This window comes from Artemia sp. Qi Xiang Cuo, chromosome 3, assembly GCF_049724085.1.
Source record: "Artemia sp. Qi Xiang Cuo chromosome 3, ASM4972408v1, whole genome shotgun sequence".
Lineage (NCBI taxonomy): Eukaryota > Metazoa > Arthropoda > Branchiopoda > Anostraca > Artemiidae > Artemia > Artemia sp. Qi Xiang Cuo.
The window spans coordinates 58,343,804-58,360,282 of NC_142796.1; the positions used below are offsets into that span (position 1 = coordinate 58,343,804).

The 16,479-nt window shown below is 36.6% G+C and overlaps 1 protein-coding gene across 2 annotated transcripts in view; it reads left to right on the top strand.

Annotated features, from left to right (window-relative positions):
- The first annotated feature begins 466 nt into the window (after nucleotides 1-466).
- LOC148954337 (uncharacterized) overlaps nucleotides 467-16,479 on the top strand; it is a 64,079-nt gene continuing 48,066 nt past the window's right edge. Inside the window, exons 1-2 of one of the 2 annotated variants that reach the window (XM_089087038.1) lie at nucleotides 467-549; nucleotides 5,795-5,940. The gene's annotated coding sequence lies outside the window, so the exon portion shown is untranslated. The remainder of the gene's footprint in view (nucleotides 550-5,794; nucleotides 5,941-16,479) is intronic. The other variant, XM_089087042.1, reaches the window with a different exon arrangement.

The following is a 16,479-nucleotide window of genomic DNA, read 5'->3' on the forward strand; positions in this document are numbered from 1 at the left end:
ACAAATGGACTAAATTTCCTTGCATTCTCATATAAGCTTTCTAATTCAAGTGGTTCAATTCCCCTGTCCCCTCTTTGCAGGCATTGTAATATGAATAATGAAACAATTGACCATTGCCTATTTGAATGTAATATGCTGACGTCTGCACAACATACCTTGCTTTCTAAACTGTTAAAATACTTCAAACACCACAAAATCCCACTATCAGTCAAGAGCCTACCCAACTATACCTGCACACAGAGTATAGAAATAGACATCTATCATCTTATATTTGAACTCCTAGAGTCGAAAGATCTGCTTAAAGATATCTGAATATATCTAATAAATATGAGGCAATCAAGCCAGTAGCTCTGTAGCCCACAGAGTGAAGCAGAAGGAAAAGGGCTAAATAGTTTTACTGAAAAGCCCGCCTGCTGTTAAATAGAAGAAGAAGAACTGAATAGCCCGCCTGCTGTGAATCAAAACAAATTGCCGAAGAAGAAAAGAAGAAAAATATTAAAAATAATTGTGTTAGAGAATTCGAAAATTTTGTGAAAACAGGACTATCAAGTGAAGTTTTCTTGATTATTTTCATTTATATAAAGTGGGGAATTTATCTCAACCATGATCCCAATGAAATTACCCCCTGAGAAGGGAGATACTAATTACCAAATGCTAGGCACCATCTCCCCATTACAAAGTGACCTCTCTGAGGACTCAGACTCCAACGAAACCATGATCACTGTCCACTCTGAGGACTCAAATCGCCATGATGATGGCTTCAAAACGGTCACTCCTAAAAGATCTAAGAGAAAACGGTACACCAGTTTCTCCCCATTAAAGACAGTTTCTACAACACCCCCATCTTTTTTGGAAGAAGAGCACTTCATCCACATTCTGCCTACCTCTCCTGAAACCATGTTCCAAATAAAAAACATCCAAACAATTAGACTTTAGCTCTTCAAATTCCTGAAAATTAATTTCAACTTCAATATCAACAGAGATGGTTCAATCTTAATATCTATTCAAGCAGGCTTTGAAAATGCCAAAACAACTCTTTTGTCACTTAACTCTTTTGGAGGCATTAAGGTCCATTCAAAGCAATGGATTCGCCCTCCCCCTGCCCAAACAAAAATTGTCATATACAATATCCCTAATGGTATTCCTGAAACTGACTTAAAGGATGGCCTTATGAACTGCAAAGGACAAAAAATATCAGTATCAAAAGTCACCAGACTTGGAAAACCCAACAATGATGGCATATACACATATAAATCCTACCTTTTCACCCTGGACTCCACCCTAGAGAACTTCAGTGAACCTATATCCCTATTTGGCCAGATAAAGCCCTACAAAGAGTACAAGGCTAAGCCAATACAGTGTGAAATATGTCTGATAATGGGTCAAACAAAACAATACTAGAAAACAAACCTGAAAAGGTGCAACCTATGCCAACAAATCCATCCTACAAACACAGCAAACTGTGCAAACAAGAAATTATCATGCAGTAATTGCAAAGGTCCCTATTCTTCTCACAACAGATCTGTATGCTCAAAATACAAGGCAAGATCAATGGCTCTTAGGTTGTCTGAAAAAGAAAATATCCCATTTCAGTTTGCAAAAATTAAACTCATGGTGCACAATGCAGATACACCTGAATTCTCTGAACCAAACACACAACCTAATCAAAAATCTACAGTAAAAAGCTACAAGGACCAAACCACAAAAAACATTCCCTGGAATCAAGACCTTAGACTTTCCCCCCTTCCAGCCAGAGACCAAGACCCTGAATCTTTTATAAGTAAACCTGCAAAATCAACCTCATCAAAAGCGCAAAATGAAATATCAGAAGAAAATCCAACTCTACTTACACACTTATGCATCTACATGTTCAACTACAACTCACTCTCCAGAACATCACTCACAAAATAGCAAAAATCTTCAATTCTAGAAGAGATGTCTCATACCTACTCCCCTAAAAATCTTAAGGACACAGCCAACACAAATTTCAGAACTATACTCAATAAACTAAATCTATTGGCTAACCCTCAGTTACCTCTATCCTCCTCAATTTTGCAATGGAATGTGAGATCATTAAATGACTATAAAATCACTGACCTGCTTAAGTATACTTCTTCACACAACATAGACATACTATGCCTCCAAGAAACCCATTTAAACTCATCAGTTAATCTAAAAATTCCTGGTTATGATGTCCTAAGAAAAGACAGATCTTCCAATAGAATTGGTGGTGGAGTTGCCATCCTTGTACGATCTCACCTCAAATTCTGTGGTATAAGCCTCCCTGATTTCGGTCATGACATTGATGCAATTGGTGTAAAGTTGTGGCTGGCAAACATGGAGGTCACTGTTATTAATTTATATAATCCAAATGGCAATAACAATGGACATGATTTTTTCAATTTTATTTCTAATAATTTCTCAAATTCAAATCTAGTGGTTGTTGGGGACTTCAATGCCCATAGTTCTATCTGGGGTTATTCACCTCAAAATAATGCTGGAAAATACATAGAGGAATTCTTCACCAATTTTACCAATATAGTACTAGCGAATCCTAGACACCTAAATACCTACTTCAGCAAAAGAAGTGGGAGTTATTCAACTATTGATCTTCAATTAGTTTCATCAAGTTTAATAAATAAAACTACTGTCAACAGAATAGACAACCTCCTAAGTGACCATTTTGCCATATGCACAAAAATTGGGGACCCAGCCATCATTGATAATTTCATTTCCCACTATGTGTGGCAAAAAGCAGACTGGCCAAACTTCTCCCACATTCTCTCAAACCTTGACTACTCTTCACTCTCCACTGACCCAAACTAACTCTCCAAAAATCTCACATCACTACTTTTTGATGCTGCAAAACTTACCATACCCCAGTCCCAACGCCCTAAAACACTGAAGAATAACAAACCCCCTAAGCCATGGTGGACATCCTCTTGCCAAGAGGCTTGGCACAATAAGAGGAATGCCATCAGATCCTTCAAGAGAAATCCATCCACTGGAAAATATATTGCAAAGCTACAAGCAGAGGCAAAACTTCAGAGAACAATTAAACTTGCAAAAGAAGAGGCTTGCAAAAACTTTCTCTTATCTGTGTCCCACAAAAAGCAAGAGTCAAAGATTCATAAATTCCTAGACAAGATGTGTGGCAAATTCTCCACACAGAACCCCTTCCATTACCAGCTAACTCTAAATGGTCAGCAGCTGGAAACCAACAAAGAAAAAGCTAAATTTTTAGCTGATTTTTTTGAGAAGAAATTCAAAAACACCCCTCATAATCCACCTCAGATCAGCCTAACCCCCCATTTTGACTTGCCTGGGTCCCAGTATCTACTCCAAGATTTTACAATGATTGAGCTGAATAAAGCAATCAATTCAATCAAACCCAAAACAACTTGCAGCCACGACCAGATCCATACATCTTTACTCCAACACCTTCCAATAGAGTTTAAAAAAGTACTCTTATCTCTCTTCAACAATGCCTGGAGCAACTCCTTCTTCCCATCTGCTTGGAAAACATCACTCATCATCCCCATATTAAAACAAAATAAACCCAAAGAGGACCCCAACTCCTTCAGACCCATTATGATTACCCCAGTTCTGGGAAAATTATATGAGAAGATAATCCACTCCCGATTGTATTGGTCTGCTGAGTCTAACCACCTCATCCCACATACCCAAACAGCATTTAGGAAATATTATTCTTCCATTGATGCATTTGTTCGCCTAACCAACGCCATATCTGAGTGTCTGTAAGATAACCAAATCCTAGTTGCAGCCTTCTTGGACTTCCAAAATGCATATGATAATATCCAACATCCACTGATACTGCTAAAATTATCAAAAATGGGTTTTCCAATGCCTGTAGTGAATTTCCTTAAAAGTTACCTATCTGAATGCTCTTTTGTTCCCCAATTAAATTCCTTCATCTCTTCTAAAAAGTCTGTCTCCAAAGGCCTTCCCCAAGGGGCTGTCCTCAGCTGTCTCCTGTTTTCACTATATTTATGGGATCTCAACCTACCCCAAACAAATATTCAGTTTGCAGATGATATAGTCCTATGGTCTACCTCAAATGATTTTGAACTGGCCCAATCCAAGTTACAAAAGTCGCTTTATGCCTTTGAATGTTTCTCCAACAATTCATGCATACCCACCACCCCATCAAAATCAGCTATAGTACAGTTTCATAACAGGAGAAATCCCCAATCTGCCCTACTAACCCTAAATGATGTTGTCATCCAAGAGCAACAACACACCAAATATCTTGGCCTCACTCTAGACCAAAAACTAACCTTCAGGCTCCACATTGAAAATGTGAGAATAAAATGCCTCAGGAAAATGCGTGTCTTACAAAGGCTACTCAATACGCCTTGGGGTTGCCATGAAAAAACCCTAATAAATTTCTATAAGACTTATATTAGATCTCAGATTGATTATGGACTATTTGTATATGGCTCATGCTCAAATACCCTACTATGCTGTCTGGAGACTGTCCAGAATACTATGATCCGTGCTGTACTTGGCCTCGGGAATCACACCGAAACCAACTTCCTCCTCAGTGAAAGTGGTCTCACCTCTATTGCCATGCGTAGAGACATCCTACTTGCCCGCTACTTTACAAAAATTGATGGTAACAGTTCCCATAGATTACATGACTGGTCAAGAAACCCTGGAGCTTTTAGGGGCCTTGCACGGGAATTTGCAACCACCCAAATGACCTACCCCATACCTTCATCTTCTTTATTTCAAATTTACCCCCGGATACCTTCCTGGGCTAACCTCTACCCAGAAGTGAACCTTTTGTTTGCGCCAGCTATTAAAATAGACCTTTCCCTTGCCTATATAAAATCATTATTTCATGAATTTGAGTCTCAGAGATATATCCACCACCTCCCAATTTTTGTGGATGGCTCAAAAACAGATTCCAGGACTGCTTGTGGAGTCCACTTCCCATCTTTAGGTATAGCAGCTACTGAAAGGCTCCAAAATGATGTGAGTATCATGACAGCTGAAATAGCTGCCATCAACATTGCATTGGAAACCATTATAAAGATGCCAAACCCCCCAAGAAACACCCCGCTTATAATTTATTCAGACTCAAAATCAGCCCTTGCCACAATATCACCAGAACATTCAGACTACCCAGACAATGATACCTCCACCACTCTTGTAATATTTAACCAACTACTTAAACAAGGTATATCCACAAAATTCCAGTACATCCGAAGTCACATGGGTATAAAAGGGAACCACAAGGCAGATGAAATAGCTAAATCTGCCCTTCAGCTTGAAATAATTTCTGGAAGACCTACCCCAGTAAGAGATGTAAACCATTGGCGCCTAAAAATTTATCTAGCAAACCAATGTCCACCAAACCTTTCTCCATTTACATCCCGGAAAGACTCATAGATGTACCACAGAATACGATCAAATGCTACTGGCCTTAACAGCCAAACTTATCTCTATCAAAACACAACCATTTCAACAGTAATGAGCCCTCTTTGCCGCCTATGTCAAACCTATGATGAGACCATCAACCATGTTCTTTTTGGTTGCCCTGTGGCAACTCTCAACCATAAAAAAGAATGGCTAACTTTATCTGCTATATTCAAGCGCCTCAAGCTAACCCCTAATATTGACCAACTAACACAAAGGAGACACTCTTCAACTGATGATACTGAATTGTTCAAAGCTGTCTTTAACTGCCTAAATATAGGTGGTTTCATCAATGATGTATAAAGTCTATTATTGAATAATAATAGTCTAATCTCTATATTTGATTTCCCAGGACACCCCTGACATAATCATACAATACGAAAAAGGTTAAATGGATTCATCCCAAGTCTATAATTGAAGAAGAAGAAGAAGAAGAAGAATTAGAAGAAGAAGGAAGCTTAGTTGTCATAGCATATTTTTATCTTAGAAAGCTCTGAGGTAGGCAAGCCAAACTTTCAGCTATTCTTGCGTAGGCTATAGGCCTAGGAGAGAAGTCATATCTTAAATCACACTTGCCAGTAATAGAATAATCCTGTAGTCATGGTCAGTAGCCTAAAGATGGTATGCCAACTGATCAGTTGGGTAAATTTGTAGTCCATAAAATAATTTGGTAAAATTCTACTTAAGTTACTTTTGGATATCTTGGAAATTGGTTAGGTTAGGAAAATAGCCTAGGTAAAATTCTTCTTTAGTTACTTTTGACTAGCCTATCTTGGAAAGGGGTTTGGTCAGGAAAATAGGCTGGTAAAGTTCTACGAAATCATATTATTGAGTTAGGACTAAAGTGAATACACCATTTGATGCCTTTTTTGGTCAATATATACCAAATCATATTATTGACTTACGCATAAATTGAATATACCACTCGATGCCCTTTTTTATGCTGATTATGATTATAATAATCATTCCTATCGGAAATTCAAATTTAAACCATTTTTGAGCTCTTGAAAATGACAAAAAAATGTAAAATTAATAGGGTGTAAAAAGGCTTAAAACATTTGTTTTAAACTTACTGTTTCATAATAAATCCTTATTTTAATCCACAAGCACTGACTTTCCACGAGTAACTTGGATAATCAAAAGTATATAAGTTCGAAGAATCTTCTTCTTCTTCTATTTAACAGCAGGCGGGCTTTTCAGTAAAACTATTTAGCCCTTTTCCTTTTGCTTCACTCTGTGGGCTACAGAGCTACTGGCTTGATTGCCTCATATTTAGGGTAAGACACCCAGTAGTCGGACACTTTAATCACTTTGAAAACTTTTTGACATTTAAACTACTCTAATTACTGTATTATACCACCTAGAAACTTAATTTTTGTATCAAAAAATTTCTGAACAAGTAGGTTACTAATTCAAATAGTTTCAGTTGTACAGCGCCTCCTATTTTTTAATTTACTAACAAGTGACAATTCTGCCTAAACTCGGACATACAAACGGCTCATTGTAAATAGTGATTAAAATAGTATAAAAGATTATGTCCAAGAATAGGCAGGTGGCTGACTACTGGGTGTCTTACCCTATTAGATATATTCAGATATCTTTCAGCAGATCTTTCGACTCTAGGAGTTCAAATATAAGATGATAGATGTTGATTTCTATGCTCTGTGTGCAGGTATAGTTGGATAGGCTCTTGGCTGATAGTGAGATTTTGTGGTGTTTGAAGCATTTTAACAGTTTACAAAGCAAGGTATGTTGTGCAGACGTCAGCATATTACATTCAAATAGGCAATGGTCAATTGTTTCATTATTCATATTACAATGCCTGCAAAGAGGGGACAGGGGAATTGAACCACTTGAATTAGAAAGCTTATATGAGAATGTGAGGAAATTTAGTCCATTTGTTCCAGAACGAATTCTATGATAAATTTTAGAAAGATACTTATTGGGAAAGGGGGAAAGGATAAGATTAATCTTATTAAAATTAATATCTGATAGCCTCCATCGGTAAATATCTCTAATTGGGATTGGTCTCCCACTTGGCTGGTCAATATTTATAGCATTTTTTGCTATTTCATGAACCTGGTGATTACCACTTATGCCAGAGTGGCTAGGAATGTACTGAAAATAAGTTTTTATGCCACTTGAAGCAATATTATCAATGATACTGAGACAATGATAAGTGTCAATGTCCAACTTATATTGAGGAGCTGAGGCCAGCAACTCAAGGCTTGATAAAGAGTCAGAATAGAATATAATATTATTCGAATTTTCAATCAAAGGTTGGTTTTGCTTAAGGTGTTCTAATGCCTTGATTATGGCATTTAACTCAGCAGACATTATAGATAAATTATTAAATAATCTCTCACCCATTGCAATTTTCAGGTGAGGAAGGAAAACACCACTTGCAACCTTCTCTTTCATTTTTGACCCATCAACAAATATTTGGAAGTGATTTTTATAGGTAATTGTATTAAGTTCTGTTATTGTATTAAGCAATGGGGTTAAATCTTTATTCCATTTTGAAAATTCAGTATTTATTATGGGAAATGACCAATTCCATGGAGGGGATTGGGGGAAAGTAGGTGCAATTGACTTTGCTGGTACAGGGAACTTCTTTTTAATATTGGCATACTCATCTGCAATACCTCTATACTTGGCTGGATTTCTTAACCAATTATGTAATGTGTGTGAGCTATTTGATTCAATTTTTGTAAGATGTTTTATGAAGAAAAAGCTACGTCTCTCCCTTATTGTTGTTAATCCACTCTCCATAAGCAGAAACTTGGTGCTTGTGGGTTTCCTAAGACCATGAGATGTATTATATCATTTTGTGTTGTTTCAATTTTTTGCATCTGGGTCTTTGCACATGCACCATAGACGATGAGCCCATAGTCAATATGGGGTCTTATATGTGATTTATAAAACTGGAGTAAGGTTTTCTCTTTACAACCCCAGGGTGTGGAAAGAAGTCTTTTTAGTATATTTGCTTTTCTATAGCATTTTTTTATTGTGTTTGAAATGTAGAGGTGGAAATTAAGTTTTTGGTCAAGCATGAGACCTAGGTAATTAATATAATTATCTTCTGGAATAGTTGTTTTATTTAGAGTTAGTTTTGCATTAACATGGTTTCGCTTCCGGTGAAATTGGATTATTTTTGACTTGGTGGGTGCAATGGGTAAATCTGAATGTTGAGAGAATTTTTCAAACTGGAAAAGTGACTTTTGCAGATTTGACTGTGCTATCTGAAAGGTGTTGCCAGCTGACCATAGCACCAGATCATCAGCATATTGTAGATTTGTGTGGGGTAGGTTCATGTCCCAGAGATATAGGGCAAATAGGAGGCAACTGAGGACTGCTCCCTGAGGTAGGCCTTTGGATATTGTCTTTTGGGGTGAAGAGGCTGAACCAACACAAACAATGAAAATTTGCACTTCTATGAAGGATTTAATAAAAGATACTAGCTGATACTAGCTTAGGGGGTACTCCAAGGTTTGCAAGTTTATTTAAAAGGATTTGGTGGTTCACATTGTCATATGCCCCTTCAAAATCTAGGAAAGCTGCCACTAGGATATTATTTTTTGAGAAAGATTCATTTATTGCATTTGTTAGCAAAATAAAAGCATCTGTTGAGAAGTGGTATTTCCTGAATCCAGTTTGAGTGTGTCGGATCATATTATTGTTCTCAACAAACCAGAGGAGTCTGTGATAAATCATTTTCTCCATTATTTTCCCCATCACAGGTGTAATCATTATGGGCCTATAAGACTCAGGGTTATCTTTTGGTTTATTTTTCTTTAGGATTGGTAAGAGGGACGAACATTTCCATATATTGGGGAACCTAAAAGATGCCCAAGCATGATTATAACAATTTAGCAGTTCTTGTTTGTCTAAAGGTGTGAGATTCTTTATCCATATAGGGTGTATAATGTCATAGCTGCTGCTAGTTTCGGTCCTAATATGATGTATTGCATTATTCAATTCCTGGATTGAAAATGGATTGGTTATGTACTCGGATCCTGGGAGTGGTTGGTAACTTGGGTTCATAGGAATTGTGGACAGTTTGCTTTGATTATTTGATGTTAGCTTATTAACAAAAAGTGTTGCAAATAGGTTAGCTTTACCATTATCATTGTCATAATGGGTATTATTATGTATAAGCTCATACAGGAGTGGGTTGGGGGAAGTCTTTTTCCCACAGATGTGGCTTATGACTTTATGTATAATTGGCTCATGCGTTTCTCTGGAGAGATTATTTGCAAAATTATTCCAGTATTTATATTTAGCATCTATTATAGTCCTTTTTAGTTTAGATTCTGCTTGTAATTTTTTAAAATATGTAGTAGGTGATGTTTTTCTTATGAATTCTGTCCTGGCTGCCTTTTTTACCCTCCATTTATTTAGGCACTCATTTGTCCACCATGCTTTAGGAATTTGTTTAGGGAATGTTTTCTTAGGTGTTGTCTTGGGGATAGCATGATTAGCTGTATTTATTAGTAAAGATGTCAATGCTTCAGCATGTGTGTCAACTGTTGTCTTAGAAATGCATGAACTTTGGGTGAAACTTGTAATTTCATCATTTAGCTTATTTTGGAGCATAGACCAATTTGCTTTAGTGTTCATATATTTGGAGGCATGAGATAAAGTTTCAGCAGGTTCATTTAGGGAGCAAACTATAGCAAAGTGGTCAGTACATAGACTATCAATTTTTTTTATGTAAATTTTGTTCAAAAAATTTTATGACACAATTTGTAGGTCAATTGTGGAGAATCTGCCGTTTTTGGGGTTGAAATATGTAGTCAGGTTGTGAGGGGTAGTAACAGCTAATTCATTATTATCTGAAGTCAGATGTTCAATGAATTTACCAGCTTTATTTACTGGTTTATTCCCCCACAAAAGGTTGTGGGCATTGAAATAACCACAAATAATGACATTTTTTAACATATTAGAATTATTTATATAATTAAAGAAATCCTTGGCATCTGTAGTTTGGCCATTAGGGTTATAAAAGCTTATTATGTGGGTTTTTAAATTATTCAGCCAAACACTGATACCATTTACATCAACATCATTTTCAAAATCTGGAGAATTGATCCCACAAAATTTTATATTATTATTAACTAATAAAGCTACACCACCTTCTTTTCTCTCCGAAGATCTATCCTTTCTCAGGATAGAATATCCCGGACACTTAATTTGTCGATTTTGGGTTAAATGAGTTTCCTGGAGGCAAGCAATACTAATGGAATTATTATTCATAAATGATATTAGTTCATTTAGCTTATTTTCTTTGAGTGATCTTATATTCCATTGGAGTATTGATATATGTTGTGTTGTTGATTTATTCTTCATATGACTGTATCAATGTTCAGCTTTGTAAAAAGTAAAGCAAGATCTTTTTTTGCTTGAATGAGCATATCATCTGGGATGTAGATTTTTGCCAATTCTGCAAAAATTTTTGTTTTCTGTAGTTGATGTATGTTCATGGCCTGAACTGCATTACAGTTTAGAATGAATAAGCATATATTTGGGGATTACATTTTTGGTTGTGCATCCTGTTTGTTGGTTAAGAGATTGATTCCTGGTAGTATTTCTGGTTTGTTTCTTCTTGGGAGGGGGGGGGGGCAGGCTGACCTCATCTCACCAGACAAGGAGGGTTGTTGGCTTGGTGATTCATTCTGATAAGGATTTGAGCTAGGGGGCTTAGAATATGGTGTTTTATATGGGGTGCTTGATGCATTGGGGGCATTTGACTTGGGGGTTTTGGTTGGTTTCATTACAGGCTTTATTTGGTATTGTTGGGCAGCATTTGCTTCCATTGCTGCAAAGGGGTATGGGATGGCATTCTCTGTTGATATTTGGAGTGTTAGAGCTCTTTTCTTGTATGCAGGGCATAATGATTTATTTTTAGATTCATGTGGGCCTTTGCAATTGATGCATGTAGGCTCGGTGTTGTTGCAAGTTGTCAGCTCTTTAGGATGGAAAGATTTACAAGTACTACACTCTTGGAGAATTTCATTGCATTTGTTTGTCGTGTGTCCCAGTTTGAAACACTTCTGACACTGAATAGGCTTAGGTTTGTATTCCTTGTGTGGTTTGATTTGCCCATATAGGAATAATTTTTCTGGGATATCAATTTTATCCTTCAGTGTGAATAAGAAGGATCTACTAGTTTTTAGGCCATTAGAGTTAGGTTTTCCAAGTTGGGTAACTTCCTCAACTGGGATTGTGTTTCCAGCCCTATCTGAGAGCCCTTCTTTTAACTCCTGAGTAGATACCTCTGGGGGAACATTATAAACTACTATTTTTGTTGGTGATTGTTTTGGGTTCCAATTAGATGCAATAATTGGGGTATTCAGAAGAGATTTTAGGTTAATTATTGTATCTGCTGATTTCTGATCTTCTACAGCTATTAGCCGAGATCCAGCACGGTTAATGTTTAGAGAGAACATTGATTTTAGCAATTTAAAAATTGCAACTCTTATTGCAGTGATTATTTTTATTTCAAAGGGGGTAGTGGGAGTAATTTTAAGGTCAATTCCTAAGTTTTTGGAGGGAGGATCTTGGGCAGGGAGAGGGGAAATGCTTTTAATTGGGGAGATTTTTTTCCTTTTTTTAGAGCTTCTAGAGAGGACCTCTTGAAACCCATTATCATCATTTATGGTTGCATTAGGACCTACAGTTATCATTGTCCTATTCTCCGAATTGGAGCTATCATTAGAACTTTCAGATAATGTGCTTGACCAGCAGGATGGGTATTTCACTATGGAATTTGATTTGGGATCTGGGGGGACGTTTTTTTTTGGAGGACTTATTAAGATTGCCTATTTGAAAAATCTTTAAACACAAAAATAAAAATAAAGCAATATGGTAAAATATATGATATAAAACGTCGGCACAAAAAAAGGGGGAGGATAAACACCACAGTATAGCCCTGAGGATGAATTGAGCAGGATAGGTTTGGTACGACTGCTGATTAGAAGCGATAATAATCACAAGAAAATATATTTCGAGTTTCTTATAAGGTTGAAGGTTGAAGAAGAAAAATACGTAATATTTGCAAAATGAATTCTTCAGCAACAGCAACAGCAACCTTATAAGAAAATCGAAATATATTTTCTTGTGTTTATTATCGCTTTTAATCAGCAGTTGTACCAAACCAATCCTGCTCAACTCTTCCTCAGGGCTATACTGTGATGTTTATCCTCCCCGTAGCATAGTGCAGACGGTTTGATATCATTCTATTTTCCCTTCTTGTTTTAGTTTTATTTTTGTGTTTAAAGCTTTTTCCAATAGGCAATGATTAGAAGTCCTCCAAAAAAAAGTCCCCCCAGATCCCAAATCAAATTCCAGTGAAAGTGTCATAGTGAAAGATACCCACCCTGGCTGGTCAAGCACACTATCTCAAAGTTCTAATGATAGCTCCAATGCGGAGAATAGGACAATGATAAGTGTAGGGGCTAATGTAACCATAAATGATGATAATGGGTTTCAAGAGGTCCTCTCTAGAAGCTCTAAAAAAAGGAAAAAAATCTCTCCAATTAAAAGTATTTCCCCTCTCCCTGCCCAAGATCCTCCCTCCAAAAACTTAGGAATTTACCTTAAAATTACTCCCACTACCCCTTTTGAAATAAAATGATCACTGCAACAAGAGTTGCAATTTTTAAATTGCTAAAATCAACGTTCTCTCTTAACATTAACTGTGATGGATCTCTGCTAATAGCTGTAGAAGATCAGAAATCAGCAGATACAATAACTAACCTTAAATCCCTTCTGAATACCCCAATTATTGCATCTAATTGGAACCCAAAACAATCACCAACAAAACTAGTAGTTTATAATGTTCCCCCAGAGATATCTACTCAGGAGTTAAAAGAAGGCCTCTCAGATAGGGCTGGAAACACAATCCCAGTTGAGGATGTTACCCAACTTGGAAAACCTAACTCTAATGGCCTAAAAACTAGTAGATCCTTCTTATTCACACTGAAGGATAAAACTGATATCCCAGAAAAATTATTCCTATTTGGGCAAATCAAACCACACAAGGAATACAAACCTAAGCCTATCCAGTGTCAGAAGTGTTTCAAACTGGGACACACGACAAACAAATGCAATGAAATTCTCCAAGAGTGTATTAATAATAAATCTTTCCATCCTAAAGAGCTGACAACTTGCAACAACACTCAGCCTACATGCATCAATTGCAAAGGCCCACATGAATCTACAAATAAATCATTATGCCCTGCATACAAGAAAAGAGCTCTAACACTCCAAATATCAACAGAGAAAGCCATCCCATATCCCTTTGCAGCAATGGAAGCAAATGCTGCCCAACAATACCAAATAAAGCCTGTAATGAAACCAACCAAAGCCCCCAAGTCAAATGCCCCTAATGCATCAAGCACCCCATATAAAACACCATCTTCTAAGCCCCCTAGCTCAAATCCCTATCGGAAGGAATCACTAAGCCAACAAGCCTCCTTGTCCAGTGAGATGAGGTCAGCCTGGCCCCCCCTCCCAAGAAGAAACAAACCAGAAACACTACCAGGAATCAATCCCTTAACCAACAAACAGGATGCACAACCAAAAATGCAATCCCCAAATATATGCTTATTCATTCTAAACTGTAATGCAGTTCAGGCCATGAACATACATCAACTATAGAAAACAAAAATTATTGCAGAATTGGAAAAATCTACATCCCAGATGATATGCTCATTCAAGCAAAAAAAGATCTTGCTTTACTTTTAACAAAGCTGAACATTGATACACAGTCATATGAAGAATAAATCAACAACACAACATATATCAATACCCCAATGGAATATAAGATCACTCACAGAAAATAAGCTAAATGAACTAATATCATTTATGAATAATAATTCCATTAATATTGCTTGCCTCCAGGAAACTCATTTAACCCAAAATCAACAAATGAAGTCTCCGGGATATACTATCCTGAGAAAGGATAGATCTTCAGAGAGAAAAGGAGGTGGGGTAGCTTTATTAGTTAATAATAATATAAAAGTTTGTGGCATCAATTTTCCAGATTTTGCAAATGATGTTGATGTAATTGATATCAGTGTTTGGCTGAACAATTTAAAAACCTACATAATAAGCTTTTATAACCCTAATGGCCAAACTACAGATACCAAGGATTTCTTTAATTATATAAATAATTCTAATATGTTAAAAAATATCATTATTTGTGGTGATTTCAATGCCCACAGCCTTTTGTGGGGAATAAACCAGCAAATAAAGCTGGTAAATTCATTGAGCATATGACTTCAAATAATAATGAATTAGCTGTTGCTACCCCTCCAAACCTGAACACATATTTCAACCCCAAAAGTGGCAGATTCTCCACAATTGACCTACAAATTGTGCCATTAAATTTTTTGAACAAAATTTACATAAAAAAAAATTGATAGTCTATGTACTGACCACTTTGCTATAGTTTGCTCCCTAAATGAACCTGCTGAAACTTTATCTCATGCCTCCAAATATATGAACACTAAAGCAAATTGGTCTATGCTCCAAAATAAGCTAAATGATGAAATTACAAGTTTCACCCAAAGTTCATGCATTTCTAAGACAACAGTTGACACACATGCTGAAGCATTGACATCTTTACTAATAAATACAGCTAATCATGCTATCCCCAAGACAATACCTAAGAAAACATTCCCTAAACAAATTCCTAAAGCATGGTGGACAAATGAGTGCCTAAATAAATGGAGGGTAAAAAAGGCAGCCAGGACAGAATTCATAAAAAAACCATCACCTACTACATATTTAAAAAAATTACAAGCAGAATCTAAACTAAAAAGGACTATAATAGATGCTAAATATAAATACTGGAATAATTTTGCAAATAATCTCTCCAGAGAAACGCATGAGCAAATTATACATAAAGTCATAAGCCACATCTGTGGGAAAAAGACTTCCCCCAACCCACTCCTGTATGAGCATATACATAATAATACCCATTATGACAATGATAATGGTAAAGCTAACCTATTTGCAACACTTTTTGTTAATAAGCTAACATCAAATAATCAAAGCAAACTGTCCAAAAATCCTATGAACCCAAGTTACGAACGACTCCCAGGATCCGAGTACATAACCAATCCATTTTCAATCCAGGAATTGAATAATGCAATACATCATATTATGACCAAAACTAGCAGCAGCTATGACAATATACACCCTACATGGATAAAGAATATCACACCTTCATACAAAAAAGAACTGCTAAATTGTTATAATCACGCTTGGGAATCTTCTAGGTTCCCCAATATATGGAATTCTTCGTCCCTTATACCAATCCTAAAGAAAAATAAACCAAAAGATAACCCTGAGTCTTATAGGCCCATAATGATTACACCTGTGATGGGGAAAATAATGGAGAAAATGATCTATCAAAGACTCCTGGTTTGTTGAAAAAAATAATATGATCCCACACACTCAAACTGGATTCAGGAAACACCACTCCTCAACAGATGCTTTCATTTTGGTAACAAATGCAATAAATGAATCTTTCTCAAAAAATAATGTCCTAGTGGCTGCTTTCCTAGATTTTGAAGGGGCATATGATAATGTGAACCACCAAATCCTTTTAAATAAACTTGCAAACCTTGGAGTGCCCCCTAAGCTAGTATTCTTTATTAAATCCTTCATAGAAGTGCGAAGTTTCATCGTTTGTGTTGGTTCAGCCTCTTCACCCCAAAAGACAATAACCAAAGGCCTACCTCAGGGAGCAGTCCTCAGTTGCCTCCTCTTTGCCCTATATCTGTGGGACATGAACCTATCCCACACGAATCTACAATATGCTGATGATCTGGTGCTATGGTCATCTGGTAACACCTTTCAGATAACACAGTCAAATCTGCAAAAGTCACTTTTCCAGTTTGAAAAATTCTCTCAACATTCAGATTTACCCATTGCACCTACCAAGTCAAAAATAATCCAATTTCACCGGAAGCGAAACCATGTTAAAGCAAAACTAACTCTAAATAAAACAACTATTCCAGAAGATAG